This window comes from Agelaius phoeniceus, chromosome 6 (assembly GCF_051311805.1).
Source record: "Agelaius phoeniceus isolate bAgePho1 chromosome 6, bAgePho1.hap1, whole genome shotgun sequence".
In the NCBI taxonomy this organism is placed as follows: Eukaryota; Metazoa; Chordata; class Aves; order Passeriformes; family Icteridae; genus Agelaius; species Agelaius phoeniceus.
In genome coordinates this window covers 27,978,903-27,996,530 of record NC_135270.1, presented here as the reverse complement: position 1 = coordinate 27,996,530, position 17,628 = coordinate 27,978,903, and the positions used below count along the sequence as shown (strand labels likewise).

Here is a 17,628-nt window from a genome sequence, read left to right as displayed (position 1 = left end):
GGCAACAGGAACCTGACTCTAGAGTCAGGCGGTCGAGCTCACAGCCTAAAGCCGAGGGGCCCGAGGGGCCGCCAGCCCGGCCCTGAGGACAGGGAGGGCACACGCCCGGCCCCATGACTCCTGGCCCCACGCCTCTGAAAGACCGGGGCCAGGGACACCCGCCTGATTACAGGGGGTCCCTCCAACCGCCCGCCGAGGCCAGGGGACGCACAGAACCCCACTTACGGGGCCGCCCCCTGCTGCCCGGCACCCCCCAACAAGCTTACGGAGCACAGGCTCCGGCCTGCGCCCCACTTAGGGACAGGCCGGAGCCCGGCCGCAGCGCAGCACGGCAACACAGCCGTCTGCAAGCCCCGGGAGCCTCCTCTACGAGGCCGCCAGCCGTGTGGCGCCAGCCCGAAGCAGTGCCAAAGGCGGGAGCGTGCCCTGCGGCACAGCACTTCTGCACGCTGCCCCCAGGCAAAGGCCTGGGAGCGCTCCTTCCTGTTGCCTGGCTAAAGGAGCCTCCCCAGCCCTGCTTACAGGGACCTGGGCGGGGCTGCTCCTGGGGACAAAGGGTGCCGCCAAGGTCCTGACACGTGCCCCGAGTACAGGGCCCGCACGCTGGCAGCTCACCAGCGCTACCGGCAGCGTGGGCGCGCGCCCTGGCCCTGGCTACAGGCGGCTCACGCTGCCCACGCTGCCGCTAAGCGGCTTCGCGCCGTCCTCAGAAAGCAGGGGCGAGGCCGGATGCTTTCCCCACCCGCGCGTTTTGGGCACCCGCCTGTGGCTGCACAGAGCTCCTCTTTCCCTCCTGGGAAGTCTAAGCTACACTGCTCTGTTTCTAAAGCACAAACACACTTCCTCACTCACACCAACTAAGGGGAAGACAGGGGAGGGCGAGGCAGGGGAGGGGGAGACAGTCCCAGAAGAGGGAGCAAGTTCTGTGCAGCCAACCTACTCTAGGGAGCCATTCCTAATGCTGAGCGGGAGAGGGAAGCATCAGACCCGCCAGTGCACTGAGAGGAGGCCGCAGGGGCCTCGACGCGCTGAAGCGCTTCAGGACCGGCACCAGGGACGCGGGCTGTGACACACACCCCGAGTACAGGGGGGTCACGCTGGCCAGGGGCCAGCAGCAGGCAGAAAGCTGCCGGGGCTGGGGTAAAGCCCTGCCCTGCTTACAGGGTAGCTGGGCTGGGGGCCGGGAGAGCTCTGTTTCCCCCCTGCGGTGCGGAGACCGGGGCACTCAGCCTCCTTTACAGGCTTGCCCCTCTCTCCGGGCAGCCAAAGGAGCACAAGGGCAAAAGGCCCAAGCACAGCAAAGACCAGCCCTGCACACAGGGCGGTCGCCCAGCGCAAAGCCAGCCGCGGCACCCTGAAGGCGCCCTGGCCTGGAAAAGCCCTTTGCCCAGAGGGCCCCTCGCGTCCCTCTTCAGCTCCAAGCTCGCTCTTGCCTCGCCGGTCCACTCTTGAGCTCGACGACGCTGCCGCTCTTGCCTCGTCCTCCCACGGCTTCTGCCAATGCACGACGACACACTCAGGCCCGAGAAGCTCCAGACCCTGTGCCTGCAGGCAACCGCCACCCAACAGCTACACAGGCTGAACTCCAAGCCAGGCAGCCAGAATTTGTCGCCCTTGGTTTCTGAAGATAACCGTTTTTCGTTTGCTGTGTGTATTGATCCCTCCCTGATTGTAGACACCCCTCAGTTCCCTCTCATACATTAGTAGATGAGATTTTTCCTCCCTTTTTGGTACGGTTGTTTTACATTAAGATTCATTGGTTAGGTTTTTCTTGTGGGCTTAATATAATCAGGGTCCCGTTCAGATAGGGCATTTTACTACACTATTTTTTTTTGCGTCTTTTTGGTAGCGGGATTATTTTTCATTAAGATACTTTTGAGTAGTGTTTATGTTAATAAGTTACATCAGTTTACCTGAAGTGCTGTGGTTTGCAGTCCTTGATTCTGAGTAAGAATCTTTAAAAAGATTCACTTACATCTTTCAAACCTCTGAGGCATAAGCCTGTGATAAAGGTAGATGGTGGGATTCTGTTAGCCTTACCCAAGTTCCTCTCTGAGGAGTTTAGAAAGCAATGAGGCAGTATTTTTCACCTCAGGATTCATCAAGAAGGAGTTTCTAAGAGATTTTTTCTGCAGCTCCCACTATGCCCAGGACAATACCCTTCTAAAAACTTGGACGCTTTTAGCTAAAAATATCACCTCTTTCCCTTTTAAACCATCCCAGATTGTCTATCAGAGATGCTGCCTTCTACTGCTGTGTTATAACAGACTCTCTTTCAAATGTGGTCATTTTTCCTTTCTAAAATACCCCAAATTCACCCGTCCAGAGTGTTAATTTTTTAGCCAGCTGTTTTAGCTAGATTACCTCAGGTTTTCTGACAACAAAGTCACTTTGGCACCTCCCAGAAGAAAACCCCGATTTTCCCCCCAAATCGTCCCCTAGCCATGTCCTATACGTCACCTAAGATTTTATCCCAAAAATGTTTCTTCTCTTCCCCATACACTTCTTCAGATTTTGCCTCCAAAATACCTCCTACAGAGGTTTTGCTCCTCTAAAGTTCTATACCATAGAAATTCCTTTTTTACTTTGATTCATTTCATTGCAGATTAACTGAGATTTCAAATTAAAAATGTTCTTCCTGGCTGTTTAAATTAACTCAGGTTTTATCACAAAATTTTCTCTGCCCCATCTCCCCAAAATACCTCAGACTTTACCTCAGAAACCATTTTCTTCCCTAGTGATCCCCTGTAATTTTCTTGCAAAAAAAAAATCTGCTCTATGACCTCAAAAGATTACCGCAGCTTTTGTTCTTACACTACCCAATTTTACACAAGAATATTCACTCCTTGCCCCACAGGTGAAGCCAGGAAATTCCAGCATTGGTCCCCTCTGCAGTTCGTGCTGCCCCTATGAGTTTCCTCATCTCTACCCCCGGCAAACAGAAACACCGTGCCGGCCGGCCGTCCATTTCTCCTCTGTCTCACCCGAGGGCGGCTCGAGGGCGCCTTCTGGCCCACGCATGTAACCCCGCCCACCGACCCGCCCTCGGGGCTGAGAGGCCCGTGGTGCGAGGCCGCTGCTCCGGGCAGACACACCGGGTTTGAAATCCCGCCTCTGTGGCTGACAGAAACGGCGGGGCAGGGCCATCCCGCATGTGCAGGAATCGCACCCCTCGGTGCCACTCGGGAGGCGGCGGCCGCACGAGGGAACGCGCCCGCCCCTCCCGACCCTCAGGGAGGGACGTTTTTACGGCGTAACCGGATCCCCATCAGGGACTCTGTGGTGCCCGCAGGCACAGCCGGCAACCCGCATCCCCCCTGAGAGATCCTCACACACCCTCAGTGGCACGCTTGGCATCTGCCAACACCTCATTACATGCAGGGTACACCGCATGCCTCTGTCACAGGTCCCTCAGCCACACCTGAGGCACCTCCCTCCCTCTCAGCAACACGCAGGGCATTTGCCATCCCTTCAGTGGCTCTCATGACCCCTCAGAGGAACACGGGGCACCTGCCTCCCCTCTAATGACTCTCATATTCCCTCTCAGAGGAACACAAGCAGCATCTGAATCCTAAGCCGTATGTAACAAAAGGCTACACGTTATATTGTATCAAGCAATGGTAACAAGTAATATTGTACCAAGATGTGCAAGAGAAACAAGCAAGACACCAAAGCCAGTGACATAGCAAGCACCATCAAGACCAAAACAGCAAATCGTAATAAATCTTGCAAACTGCAAAATTAGCTAAAAACCATAATAGACTGAAAAAACCCAAGACGCACCAGACACATCCTGAAGACAGAGGTAGAAAGTTCAAACATAAGGAAGACTAAAGAAGTCTTCATCAAAAGACCACCAGAAGACTGAGGATCACAAAGAAACTGATGCAGGTGTGAAATCAACAAACTCTCATAGAACTATGACACAGCTTTACACAAATACGAGTATCCTAATGATACCTTCTAACTGTGACTTTACATTTTAGAATCAAACAGAAGGCAAAACAACATGGAGTGAGGTTTGGAAGAGAGATTCACCTCACTCCCAGCTGAATAAACAAACACCTGCTCTGTAGCCCTTTGAATATAGAGGTTTGTTTTCTTACCCAGCTTTGGGCTTCACATCTACCTCCCCTCAGGAGCACCCATCGTCCCTCAGCAGTACACGGGGAATCAGCCGTTCCTTCAGTGACCTGTTACTCCCTCAGTGACACATGGGACACCTGGCACTCCCTCAGGGACATATCTTCTGTCATTGACACTCTTATTCCCTCAGCGACCCTCACATCCCCTCAGCATCACCCGGAGAGCAACCTCTCCCTCATTGCTCACTGTGGTCCTTACAGATTACCTCAGGATTTCTTTCCAAGTATTCCGTTAGTCCCTTGCAGATTACCTTACATTTTACGCCCCAAAATAGTAATTCTGGCCATTAAAAATGACCTCAGGTGTTATCACAAAATTTACTCTGCCCAACCTCTCCAAATTACCTCAGACCTTTCCCCAAAACTAATTTTCACCCCTAGAGATAGGTTTTTCTTCCAAGAAATGTCCATTACACGATTGCCACAGATTACTGCAGCTTTGGTTCCCACACTCCTCAATTTTACCCCAAAATGTTCATTCCGTGCTCTCCAGGTGATGCCAGGGAATTCCAGCATTCCTCCCTCATGAAGTTCTTTTTCTCCCTTCTGGCTTACCTCATCTCTTCCTCCCGCAAACCGAAACACCGTGCAGACGTGTGAGGGCCGTCCATTCCTCCTCTGCCTCACCCCAGGGGCTGCCTGAGGGCGCCTCCCGGCCCGCGAGTGGCTCCCCGCCTGACGCCTCGCCGAGAGCGGCCGCCACAGCAGCTTCGAGTTCCCGCCCTCAGCACTGCGGGGACCTGAGGGGCGAGGGCGCCCCCTAGCGGCCTCGAGTAACCGCCCTCAGCGCTGAGGGGACCTGAGGGCATGGGCAACACCCCGGGCAGGAACAGTGCCCTGTGGTGCCCCTCAGCAACACAGCCCTCATCCACCTGCCCTCAGAGATCCTCACACACCCTCAGTGGCAAGCTTGGCATCTGCCAACACCTCATGCCTCTGTCACAGGCCCCTCAGCCACACCTGAGGCACCTGCCTCTCCCTCAAATCACCTTTGTGTCCCCTTAGCAACATACAGGGCACACACCACTCCTTTAGTGACCCACGTGCCCTCTCAGCAACACGCAGGGCATTTGCCATCCCTTCAGTGGCTCTCATGACCCCTCAGAGGAACACGGGGCACCTGCCTCCCCTCTAATGACTCTCATATTCCCTCTCAGAGGAACACAAGCAGCATCTGAATCCTAAGCCGTATGTAACAAAAGGCTACACGTTATATTGTATCAAGCAATGGTAACAAGTAATATTGTACCAAGATGTGCAAGAGAAACAAGCAAGACACCAAAGCCAGTGACATAGCAAGCACCATCAAGACCAAAACAGCAAATCGTAATAAATCTTGCAAACTGCAAAATTAGCTAAAAACCATAATAGACTGAAAAAACCCAAGACGCACCAGACACATCCTGAAGACAGAGGTAGAAAGTTCAAACATAAGGAAGACTAAAGAAGTCTTCATCAAAAGACCACCAGAAGACTGAGGATCACAAAGAAACTGATGCAGGTGTGAAATCAACAAACTCTCATAGAACTATGACACAGCTTTACACAAATACGAGTATCCTAATGATACCTTCTAACTGTGACTTTACATTTTAGAATCAAACAGAAGGCAAAACAACATGGAGTGAGGTTTGGAAGAGAGATTCACCTCACTCCCAGCTGAATAAACAAACACCTGCTCTGTAGCCCTTTGAATATAGAGGTTTGTTTTCTTACCCAGCTTTGGGCTTCACATCTACCTCCCCTCAGGAGCACCCATCGTCCCTCAGCAGTACACGGGGAATCAGCCGTTCCTTCAGTGACCTGTTACTCCCTCAGTGACACATGGGACACCTGGCACTCCCTCAGGGACATATCTTCTGTCATTGACACTCTTATTCCCTCAGCGACCCTCACATCCCCTCAGCATCACCCGGAGAGCAACCTCTCCCTCATTGCTCACTGTGGTCCTTACAGATTACCTCAGGATTTCTTTCCAAGTATTCCGTTAGTCCCTTGCAGATTACCTTACATTTTACGCCCCAAAATAGTAATTCTGGCCATTAAAAATGACCTCAGGTGTTATCACAAAATTTACTCTGCCCAACCTCTCCAAATTACCTCAGACCTTTCCCCAAAACTAATTTTCACCCCTAGAGATAGGTTTTTCTTCCAAGAAATGTCCATTACACGATTGCCACAGATTACTGCAGCTTTGGTTCCCACACTCCTCAATTTTACCCCAAAATGTTCATTCCGTGCTCTCCAGGTGATGCCAGGGAATTCCAGCATTCCTCCCTCATGAAGTTCTTTTTCTCCCTTCTGGCTTACCTCATCTCTTCCTCCCGCAAACCGAAACACCGTGCAGACGTGTGAGGGCCGTCCATTCCTCCTCTGCCTCACCCCAGGGGCTGCCTGAGGGCGCCTCCCGGCCCGCGGGTGGCTCCCCGCCTGACGCCTCGCCGAGAGCGGCCGCCACAGTGGCTTCGAGTTCCCGCCCTCAGCGCTGAGGCGACCTGAGGGGCGAGGGCGCCCCCTAGCGGCCTCGAGTAACCGCCCTCAGCGCTGAGGGGACCTGAGGGGCGAGGGCGCCCCCTAGCGGTCCCAGCGCCTTCACGTTCCCGCCCTCAGCGCTGAGGGGACCTGAGGGGCGAGGGCGCCCCCTAGCGGCCGCTACAGCGGCTTCGAGTAACCGCCCTCAGCGCTGAGGGGACCTGAGGGGCAAGGGCGCCCCCTAGCAGCCGCCACAGCGGCCTCGAGTAACCACCGTCAGCGCTGAGGGGACCTGAGGGGCAAGGGCACCCCCTAGCAGCCGCCACAGAGGCCTCGAGTAACCACCGTCAGCGCTGAGGGGACCTGAGGGCATGGGCAACACCCCGAGCAGGAACAACCCGCTGCGGTGCCCCTCCGAAACACAGCCCTTATCCACCTGCCCTCAGAGATCCTCACACACCCTCAGCGACCCTCACACTTCCTCATCATAACTAGTGTCACCCACCTCTCCCTCAGTATTCATTCTGGTCCTTTTAGATTACCTCAGATTTTTCATTCCAAAATGTTCTATTCCATTGAGATTACCTCAGATTTTCCCTTCATAATGTCTTCATCTACATCTATATACTTCCTCTGATTTAAGCCCCAAAATGCAACCTAATGGTTATCTTGGGTTTTATCTCCAATATGTCCTATACATCCAATATTTTATCTCCAATATGTCCAATATTTTTTCCCCCTAATGATTAGCCTCAGTTTTTCCCTCACAAATATTCCTTATTTGTCCTGTAAAAATTATCTCAGATTTTGCCTTTATAAATATTCATTTACTCCCCTGATTACCTGTGCTTTTACCTTTAACATTTTCTTTCTGCCCTTCAAAAATTACCTCAGGTTTTTGTCAAATTTTCTCTGCCCATCCTTCCTAGTTACCTCAAACAAAATTCTCTCTGTCCATCCTTTCCAAGTTACCTCAGACTTTTCCTGACTTTTCCCAAAACCAACTATTCCCCCTAGAGATCCTTTTAGATTTTCCCACCAGAAATGTATGCTACATGTGTGGCAGTGATTCCCACTATCCATTGGATATAAGACTCCTCAATTTTACCCCCAAAATGTTGATTCCCTGCCCTACAGATGATGCCAGGAATCCCATTCCTTCCCTCTGAAGCTTTTGCTGTGCCCTCTGAGTTACCTAAGCATTTCCCCTCACAAATTGAAACACCATGCAGTCCTGTGACAGTGCAGGCCATTCCATTTTTTTACCACAAATTCGCTGTTCTTGATTTTCCAATTGTCCACAACCTGTTGTTGTTATTAGATTTCTGAAGTCCATACCTCTTTGGTGTATTCTCATGGCTGCCAATCTTCACTAACTCCTTCTGCTGCATGCTGTTCTCTCTGAGGTCAGGGCTCTTTCAAGGCTCTCCCTAACTGGCGATTCACCCCCCCCCCCCCCTTTTATCGCAGTCATCTTCATTGGTTACAGCTGCAGCCCATCAAGGGCAACGGGGACCTCTGGGGCAAAGCCTCTATACACATATTCAAATACATTTCCTCTACTATAACAACCATTCCTCCCCAGTGTGACATTTATTATAGTTCTTTCATTCCCACCCCCCAGGTTAACAATCCCTATTTTAGAAATCCATTTCAGCTGTGCATCACAGTTTTACTTCTCTTCCTACCATGTGTCTTCTTCATTATCCTGTCCTATTTTCTCCCCTTAGCATTCAAGTAACCTTCTTCCAGCATGCTCTGTTATTTCCTATAAGCATTCCCAATGACATCGAAAGCTTTACTTTCCTCTTCATGAAAATAAAGCACTTCTGGATACTTTCTGGACAAATTCAGTTTGGGAACAGGCTGGTAGCAGGGGCACTTTGACCCTCAGTCTGAGTGACAGCCTAGCTCAGGTGACCCCAGAGCCATAACCACAATGTTCTGTCATTCCCATAGCCAGAGATCTCAATCAACATCTTGAGGATATTTAATGACTGAATTCATTACAAATCCATTACAAATGTGCAATTATTAATTTTTTATTTAAGGCTGTAAATATAAACACTTTTGCAGAGTTTTGGTACATGAAGGAGTGTTCATCTGAATCAAAGGCTACCATCTGTTTCTCATAACTTTTAGCCCTCACTCCAGACTTTAGGAAAGTTAGAGACAGGTTTACCACTGTGCTTTGAAGGCTTTTTTGTACCTTGAGAGCACTGTTTAACAGCCTCATCTCAAGGATGGCTCTCAGCCAGAGAAACTGCCAGAGGACTGTGGGGAGACAAAGGCAAACTCTCACGCAGCTTCAGAGCTGCTGGGAGAAGAGAATCTCATCCATTGATTTGCTCCCAAAATAGTACCCGCTGGCAGGTGCCTGCCGGGCCAATACCTGTGGTGTTTCCATCACTTATTGAGATGAAGCCTGGTGCCAGGAGTCCTGGGGTGGTTTCTTTGACAACCATAAGACATGCACAACGGAGCAACGGAGATGCACATGACTTTTCAGGTTGAGTTTTAACTCTTCTGAAACAATGAGCTGCACCATCAGAACTGAGATAAATAAAACCTAGTGTACAGCCAAACGGTGAATGGCATTTATGTTCAAGGGCAAATTTGAGCTGAGCCTGAACACAGCCGTCTGCAGTGTCCCGAAGGAGACAGAGCTCCTCCCGGAGACGCGCGATCACACGCCTGCCCCGCCCCGGCCTCTCCTTCCTCAGCCCCATCCGCGGCCGGGCAGCGGCCTGCGCCCATGGGGCCCCGGGCAGCCCGCCCAGGTGCGGACAGCGGCCGAGCCCCGGCTGCTGAGGCGGAGGCGGCAGCGCAACGCGGACCCAGCTGCCCGCCGGCAGCGGCCCTGGGGCGGCGAGCGCCCAGGGCCAGCGCCGACCCCCGCACGGGCGCTGCCCTTCGGAAGCTCGTCGGAAACGGGGACTCCGGTGCCCATCCCGCAGCTCGGTCCTGGGGCTGCGCGGGGGCGGCCGCGGTTGTACCGGCGCTCGCCGGCTCAGCCAACCCCGCACTGCACAGCGCCGCGTCCAGGTGCGCCCGCCCTCGGCGCCCGGATTGACCGATCTGAGATCCAATCGCCCGTGAGAAATCTCGCCAGCTGCCCAATCACCGCTCCGGAAACGGGATGTGGGCGGTGCCCCGGGGGACAGCGGGCTCGGTGGCGCCGCGGCGGAGGAAGGGCGAGCGCGGGGGCGGCGGCGCGGGGCGAGCGCGGCCGGGCTCCGGCCGGCACTGCCGCAGGGATGGCGGCGGCCGCAGCGAGGGGCTCAACCCCCATGGGGAGCGCTGCGAGCCGCCCCGTGACCCGCTGAGCGCCCTCCGCCTGCGCGCTGCCGTTACCCCTCCCCGCGGGCCGGCCCGGCTCTGCAGTCGCCATAGAGACCGCGCCGCACGCCATGGGGCGGAGGCTGGGCCGGGGGGCGCCGCTGTAGCCCCCGCCCCGCGCCGCGCACACCATCTCCTGTGGGGCCGGGGGCGCCGCCGGGACTCGCCGCCCCGCCTCGAAGAGCCGCCGCCTCGGCCCCGTTCCAGGTGAGGATTCGCGGTGCTGCGCCGCGGCCGCCGCCGTTACCCCGCGCCCCGTCCCCGCGGGCGCTCTGGCCGCCTCGGCGGGGCGCGGCCCGCGGGCTCCGGCGGCCGCCGGCCCAGCCCCAGCGGCTGGTGCGTGGGAGCCGCGTCGCGGTTCCTGTCCCCGCGGGAGAGAGAGTTTGCCGGGCGCGGGAGCTCCGGGGACCACGGCCCGCCCCGGGAAGAGCTTATTCCAGCGGGGCAGGACGGGGCGATCCCCTCCGTGGAGTTAAGGTCGGCAGGTCTGGCGGGCTCCAGCAGCAGTCACCGCTGCCCCGGCCTCTAGATCTGAGAACTCAGATTTAAAGGCACGAGATTTTTTTTATTTTTTTTTGTCCCTCCCACTTGGTGCAAGAAGGCAAATGGTACAGAAATGTACGTGTTCTGACGGCGAAAGATCTCTGTTTTAAAATAGCTGCGTCTGTATTTCCAGCTCTGGGTTGTGGCATGCGTGTGACGGCTGCTGTGTGGGCACGGCTGGATGGGAAGCGGGCTGTCTGTCGCCTGGCGCTCTGAGTGCTGGAGCCATTAGCGGCACTTGCATCGATCCGTGCATACAGATATTCCTGGCTAGGCCGCGGGTGCGCGCACCACGGCGCTCCGGGGAACACAAACTGCGTGTGTAACGGCGTTAAAAAGACGTTATTGCACGTACTTTTAGCTTTACAAAGAGGAAGTGGGAAAGCACCTGGTTCCCAAGTCTACAGATGATCTCCGGAGCTGCAGCGGCATCCTTAGGCTTCTGTTGTCACTCTAGAGCAAAAGCAATGAGAGGACAAAGCTTGCTACGAGGTTTGTAACCTCTGCTGTGAGCCAGAGCAGTTGGAAACAACTGCTAGTGTAAGTGGGAGTGCAAATGATGATAATATTGATGTATTGTCGTGGGGGGTGGAGAGAGATGGACACAAAGGAATGACCCTGGAGCATACCACAGCATTTTGAGAACCTTCTACTGTATTTATAATTAAGCTGGAAATGGCTATAGAAAATTAGTTGTAAAATACCCTGTAGTGGCTTTCTTAGTTAGACTTTATGTGCAGAACCAGTGTAATTTCAGCTTAAATGTTCTGAATTAATAAACTATATTGCAGGAATGCTGACAGCCTAAAAATAAATCATACTCTATTTATTTAAGTATCTTGTTAGCCTTGAAGTGTGTGGTTAGTTTTTGTGTTATGGTTCTGGAAAAAATGAGTAGATTTTAAAATGGATTCTGTATAGTTAATGCCATGCCTCTGTTGAACACATGCTAGCTATGCTTGTAGGTATGTTAGTTCATTTTAAGAACAGAAGGGTTGAGAAAACAAAAGGTTAGGATGTATTTTACTACTCTTGTTTGATTTTCATAATGTTTTTTGAAGTCTTTATTGTATGAATTTATGATAAAAAGATACCCAGCATTTTTATTTTGTGTTAATATTGTCCTGAATACTTTTTTGATGATAATTCATTTGCTTTACAGAGTGAATTATGTTTAACAAACTTTCTTAACTTATTAAGCCAGAGGTATACTTGTTAACATTTTTTTGGCCTGTCAATGAAATGATATATAGGAAAGTTTGACTGCAATAGTATGAGTAGTCATTTGTCAAAAGTTACTTTGAAAACAGTGCATCAAGATGCAGTTTAAAAAATGTGGAGATGCAACCAATTATCCCTAAAAAATACTTTGTTCTTCTCTAATGTATTCCTGATGTACCATTATTTACTTGAAACTCAGCATCTTTTTAAACTTCCTGTTTGGGAAGGATGAAGTTAGAATGAGAAGAACAAATTGAGCGACTGGAATATCGTGATGTCGCTTATGTTTAGTGGGGTCACTGTAGTGCTACTGCGCACTGCAGGCTCTGATACTTCTAACATCACAAATCCCAGAGAGGCTTTTCTCAATCTGGCTGATTAAATCAAGAAGATTTTTGAGTATGACAGATGAGAGATATAAGTGGGGTTTTCCTTGTTCAAAACTGGCTTCTAAACGATCAGTTTCTACCAGTGCTAGATATTTGTGTACAGAAGGTTAAGCATTTGTTTAGTGTGTGAAGTTGCAGTGTATGGTATGTTAATATACTACTGTGTTTTCTGTTTTAGTAAGGGCTTGTTTATCTAATGGGAGTGAATTGGTACTTCACAAAGGAGATTGACAGTTTCTGTGTGTTCCTGTGTCTTGCCTTGTCTGTTTCTTTTTCTCTGGGGAAGCACTACACAAAGCCTTTGTGTTAGGCTGGAGGGGAGGAGAAACAGCTGCCTTTTCAGTAGGAGACCCCAGGATTAGTTGAGATCTCCCAGGGATGCATTGTGGTACACGGACCAGCCACTGTCCTTCCTCCCTCATTCTGCAAAAACACTCTCACCTCAAGGGACAGCTTCCTTTGACTGATCTGTCAGAGCAGCGAGTTGTGCCATGGATCTAGCAGATCAGTCTGAAGGGCTGATTGTTAAAGCATTGGTGGGCAAGAATTAAAACATGCAAAATTGCCAAAATACAAGGTTTATCTTAAAGAATTTAAGAGCTATGGGTCATGTGTGTTTAAAATTTTCTTGTTCTGAACTTGACTTCTTGTTCAGGATTAGGGTGAAAGAAACTTTCTCAAATCTTTTACTTGGCTTTTTTTCTGTTTAAGAGTATAGTATCTAGGGTAGTTAAGTGGTAATTAAACATGTTAATTTTTAGAAGTGGAGATAAAAGCTATTTCAGTTGGATAAGAGAGTACAGCTAAATGGAGTAGTTTCATTTTTCTGCTTTCCATGCTCAAGTAGAATGCTCTAATGCTTGTACTGTATTCTCTGTCATGCAGTGGCAGAATGAAAGAAGGAAGTTGGCTTCCCTCTTTTTGTTAGAAATATTGGGTACTATCTCGTCTGGATTTTAGTGACTATATCTTGTATGTTCTTTCATAATAATTTCTTTGTCTTTACTTATCCTTTAAAACTTTAATTATTTATTTACATTTTAGAGTCAGAATATTCCCCTCTCCTTGCTTCAGGGCTAGGTGTTTAGTAGTGTTCTTTTGACAGAATCTAGTAACTTGGATTTTTTTTAAGCTGCTTGTGAAATTGAGATGCCATTCTTAGCCATTTAAATGTATAGTCTATCATTCTCTGTAGGAGCTTATAGGTCACTAGTCTTGAAACCTAAGTAGTGGAAAATTCAAGCAATAAAATCTGGCCTTCTGATACTTCACCTCTTGGTCTGGATGAGAATTCTTTTTCCCATTTTTGAGATGTTGTACAAGTCATAACTTTTGAACAGTTATTTTTCAAAATTATTTTTCAATTAATGGAGATGAATCCTGGAAAACTTGAGAAGGTTTCTGGGGAGAAGGCAAAGATTTAACCTGAGAGGAGTGAGGAAAGGAGGGCAGATTGAGAAACTGAAGAAGTCTTGGGTGTTTTTAATGAAACTATTTTGTTAAAAAGTTAAAAATATTTTTATTGTTATGTTCAGGCATGTTTTTCTGTGGTTCTTGTCCCGTGTGTTTGAGAACTTTTCATCACAGAATTGCATCATTTAAATGTTATTTTGTGTTGTTGCTTATTGTCTGAAGAGATTATTCAATGATTAAGAATTACACCGATGAGGAACTGTGTCCACTAATTCTTTCTTTTGGAAAACTGTGTGTATGTAGCTTAGCCTTGCATTTAAGTGCCAGGAGTAGTTGGAAGAGATGAAGGCCTCTTTCAGGGATGAAGTTTGCCAGATCACTGATGGTACTGATGAGGACAGTAATTTTCTTTCCTGTACAAAGCTGTCTGATGCATAAAGGAAGAGTAAAATATGCTGAACTTGCTTTGAGAGCTTGTAGAGGATGTCAAGTTTCTTTAATATGTAGCCATATTTTTCTATTAGGGTGTTACAAAGGGACTTGTTACTTGTTGCAGGGACAGGTTACTAATGTGGAGTTTGCATGCAGAAAAATGTAAAAAACCAGATTTTGTGTCATCCCGGTCTCTTTATACAGAAATAATTTTATGGTTTTTATACACTTCTCTCACAACCGAAGTTACACAAAATTTGTTCCACTAGACTCATCCACAGTTAGGAGAGATCTTGAGAGAGCTTGAGTCTTTTTAGTAGTTGGGAATTGTCTTTAGTCAACAGCTGTCTATTGATTCTGAGAGGGGGTTAGTTCTGCTCTCTGTCACTTCCCAGATTTTTCTTAGATAGTATTTGTTGCTTTTGTCATGCTCTGTCTCAGAGTACTAACGTTTTGTGAGGGTTTTAACAGCACTCATTTGATACAATGTTGTTCAACATAGTAAGAATTAGATTGCTTGGTTACGTGGTGTATCAGCAGGATGTGTCTCGTAGCTGTCAATTTACTTGTCACCATAGTAATGCTTCAAATGCCACTCGTGGCAAGCAGTGTGACTTTGAGCATATGAAGTATGACTCTAGCTTTGCAGTGTTGAAGAATTACAAAAAAAGGGAGGCAGTGATCTGTAAATAGAATATACTTTTCAGCATCAAACTGGTGACTTTTTAGAATGTATTTGTATTCTTGAGTTATATGCTGCCTTGAAATAATTATTTTCTTGTCTTTCATTTATCAGCATCTTGAGCTTAATAGATCTAGAATGGGCATTATAAACTGATAGAAAATGTATCAGATGAAGAATGACTCTGTATTCCTTGAGTTTGATTGAATTAAATGCCCTGTTCATATGTGATGCTTTGATTTTCCATCTGCAGTAGTCTATAAATAAAATCAAAGTATAATTCCCTGAGTCAAGTCAGCCTAGAACAAACTGTCATGTTACACTCTGAGAGTTAAAGAAAAGGAATTGACATTGGATCACTGTTCTTTTTCTGTGTGACGTTTTGTGCTTTTTCATTAAGATCTAGAGATTATTCTAATAATCATGATCATTTTGGATGAAATTACAGTTCTACAGTTTTGAGCAAGACAGTGTATCCAGTGAGAAAGCCTGTTGAATAATTCATCTGGTTAGAGAAAAATCTTGAAAGAATCACAGGACAGATAAGTATGAAGAAAGGATTGACTGGTCTTGTGGAGCAACGTGCTAGCTAAGCCAGTCAGGTCTTGTCTTGACCAGCCAAGAACTAAGAAATTGATGCTGAAGCTGAGGAGCAAACCCCAGTAAAGGGTTACTCCTCTTACAGTGAAGGAGATGTGTGCAGGAAGGAAGCTCTGTTATTGACTGTCTGGTGATACTTGTTATTTATTTATGGATGTACATAGATATAAGAATATTTTTCACACATTAGCTCCTGCAGATGAAAATGTGCATTATTGTTAAACCAGTCTAACAGTTGGCTACTGCTTTTAAATGGAAAATTATGTTCTCTGCCTGAGCCTTTTCTAGTGCCCTTTGATCTCTGAGCTACACTGAGTCAACTCACTAACTTGGCAGAGAATGATTGTAAAAATGGAGTTGTTTGTATTGTTTTTTGGCTGATATCTGTTTGTAACTCTTGCTAGGTCATGCTGTTATGTGCAACTTCACCCTGAATGCATAGCTGAGATAGTCATAACCAGATCCTTTCGTTTACTGTAGCCTGCATGCTCAGCTGACAGGTTTTCCTGCCTATTGTCAGTTCAGGGAGGACACAAGAGAAAGAGGAACATTTTATGTGAAAGGCTGCTTTGAGGTGATGGTGCACTTTCTTCTCTGTTAATTTGAAGGAAATATGGGCAGCATGCTAATTTCAGGCTGGACATTTCTTCCTGTTGTTCTGATATATTTCATTAATTTTGAGCCCAGGATGCCTCAGTCATGTGGCAGTGCTTCTGTATGTATCTTTCCTTGATCAGTCCATTTTCCTCTCGTAATCAGGGAGCAGCTGTACTTCGTCTGGCTTGTTGGAACTGGCAGTTAATACTTCAATTCTATTGTAAGGCCCTGCTCACTGAAATATTTCTTTTTCCTGGAGTAAAGGTTTGGACAGAATTGATTTATGGTCTGAATCAGGACTGTGACCGACGTACGAGTAGCCATGCAGTAGATGTTGGTCATATTTGGTGTTGGCATATTATGAAGTGCTTTTATATTTCTTACTCTGAAACACATAAAAGCTCAGTTGTGGTCTTAATAAATAAGAATGTAGATATTACTACTCTTAACTGTATTATTTCTATTCTCGCTTCTGGTATTACAAAAAAACCCACTGACTGTACACAGATTTCACCCATATCATTGAATGTGTCCTCTTCCTCAGCAGAAATCTCATAACCCTGCTTGCCATATGATTGTGTGTCTACATTATGCTCTTATAGAGTTGAAATTAGTTGTTGTTTAAATAATAATTTTAAAATGCAGAAGTATCTCACCACAGTTTAAAGCTGAATATGCTTCAAGCAAATGTAATGACTTTTTTAAAAACCACCATAGACCTGTATTTCCTTTATGTAAATTCAAGAACTTCTAGAATACTGTTATCAGTGTAGGGTTATTACACTTTGCCATAATGATGTCATGTGTAACTGACATATGTAACTTTTCCATATCTACAAAGTTAAATCTCCTCTCAGTCAATCTGAAGTAAAATTTTCAGTGTTAGACAAATTATTTGTATACATCAAGAGTTCAAACATTTAAAATATACAAATATGGTGGTTATAGGTCAGCAATACAATCAGGATTATTTTTGTAATCTGGCTTTAATTTGGAGGGATTTGGAATTTAATGTCTTTATTTACATACAGCCCATATTTCCTAAAACGTGTAAAACTGTTATTCAATACTTTTTATTATTTAAGTAAGGGATAAACTGAAAGCCTGTGAAGGTTTCTGAGAAATTTTGCTCTTTTGTTTTTAGGAATAATTGTACATTTGTTTGGAAGATAGTTAAAATCTGATCTTGCACTCTTCTGATGTGTAGGAAGTTCTTATAATTTTTGAGAGCCTCTTGACCCCCATGTTTGTAATACATAAACTTACTGATTTTCGTGCCTCATCGTTCTGCCATGTTTTATTTTTTCAACTGATCCCTGGAATGTTTTTTCTGAACTTAAGACAGTCCTAGCAAATGAAATACGCCTAGGATAATTGTATTTTCATAATGAAATACACTTGTATAATTACCTTCCAAAGACAAAAGCCTCATCACTGTACTCAATCTGACTGTGTGAAGACCAAAGAAATTATTGTGATTATTGAGGCTAACTTTATGTGTAAAACCAGCTTCCCTAGGGCTTCTCTGAATTATGTGTGCTAGCAGTAGTTGAATAAGAGTATATAGTGTAGAAAATCATTGTGCTGTCTTTTAAGAATGTCAGTAATGAGGAATCCATTGAAAGAGTTAATGAGATATTCTATTAGTAGAGTATTTTTATTAATGAAAACTAAAGATCTTGGAGATATTTGTATGCATTTAAGGAATCTAAAGATTTGACCTTTAACTTGTATGATTTGTGTGTCAGAATTAAGATCTTTTGCAATTTCCTTGACTAAAGCAATTTCTATTAGA

General features: G+C 47.2%; 1 protein-coding gene across 4 annotated transcripts in view; it reads left to right on the top strand.

Annotated features, from left to right (window-relative positions):
- The first annotated feature begins 9,822 nt into the window (after nt 1-9,822).
- The window catches only part of TTBK2 (tau tubulin kinase 2), an 80,277-nt gene continuing 72,471 nt past the window's right edge, over nt 9,823-17,628 (top strand). Inside the window, exons 1-2 of one of the 4 annotated variants that reach the window (XM_077180216.1) lie at nt 9,823-10,163; nt 10,633-10,991. The gene's annotated coding sequence lies outside the window, so the exon portion shown is untranslated. Of the gene's footprint in view, nt 10,164-10,632; nt 11,040-17,628 lie in introns of all 4 variants that reach the window. The other 3 variants (XM_077180215.1, XM_077180214.1, XM_077180217.1) reach the window with 3 other exon arrangements.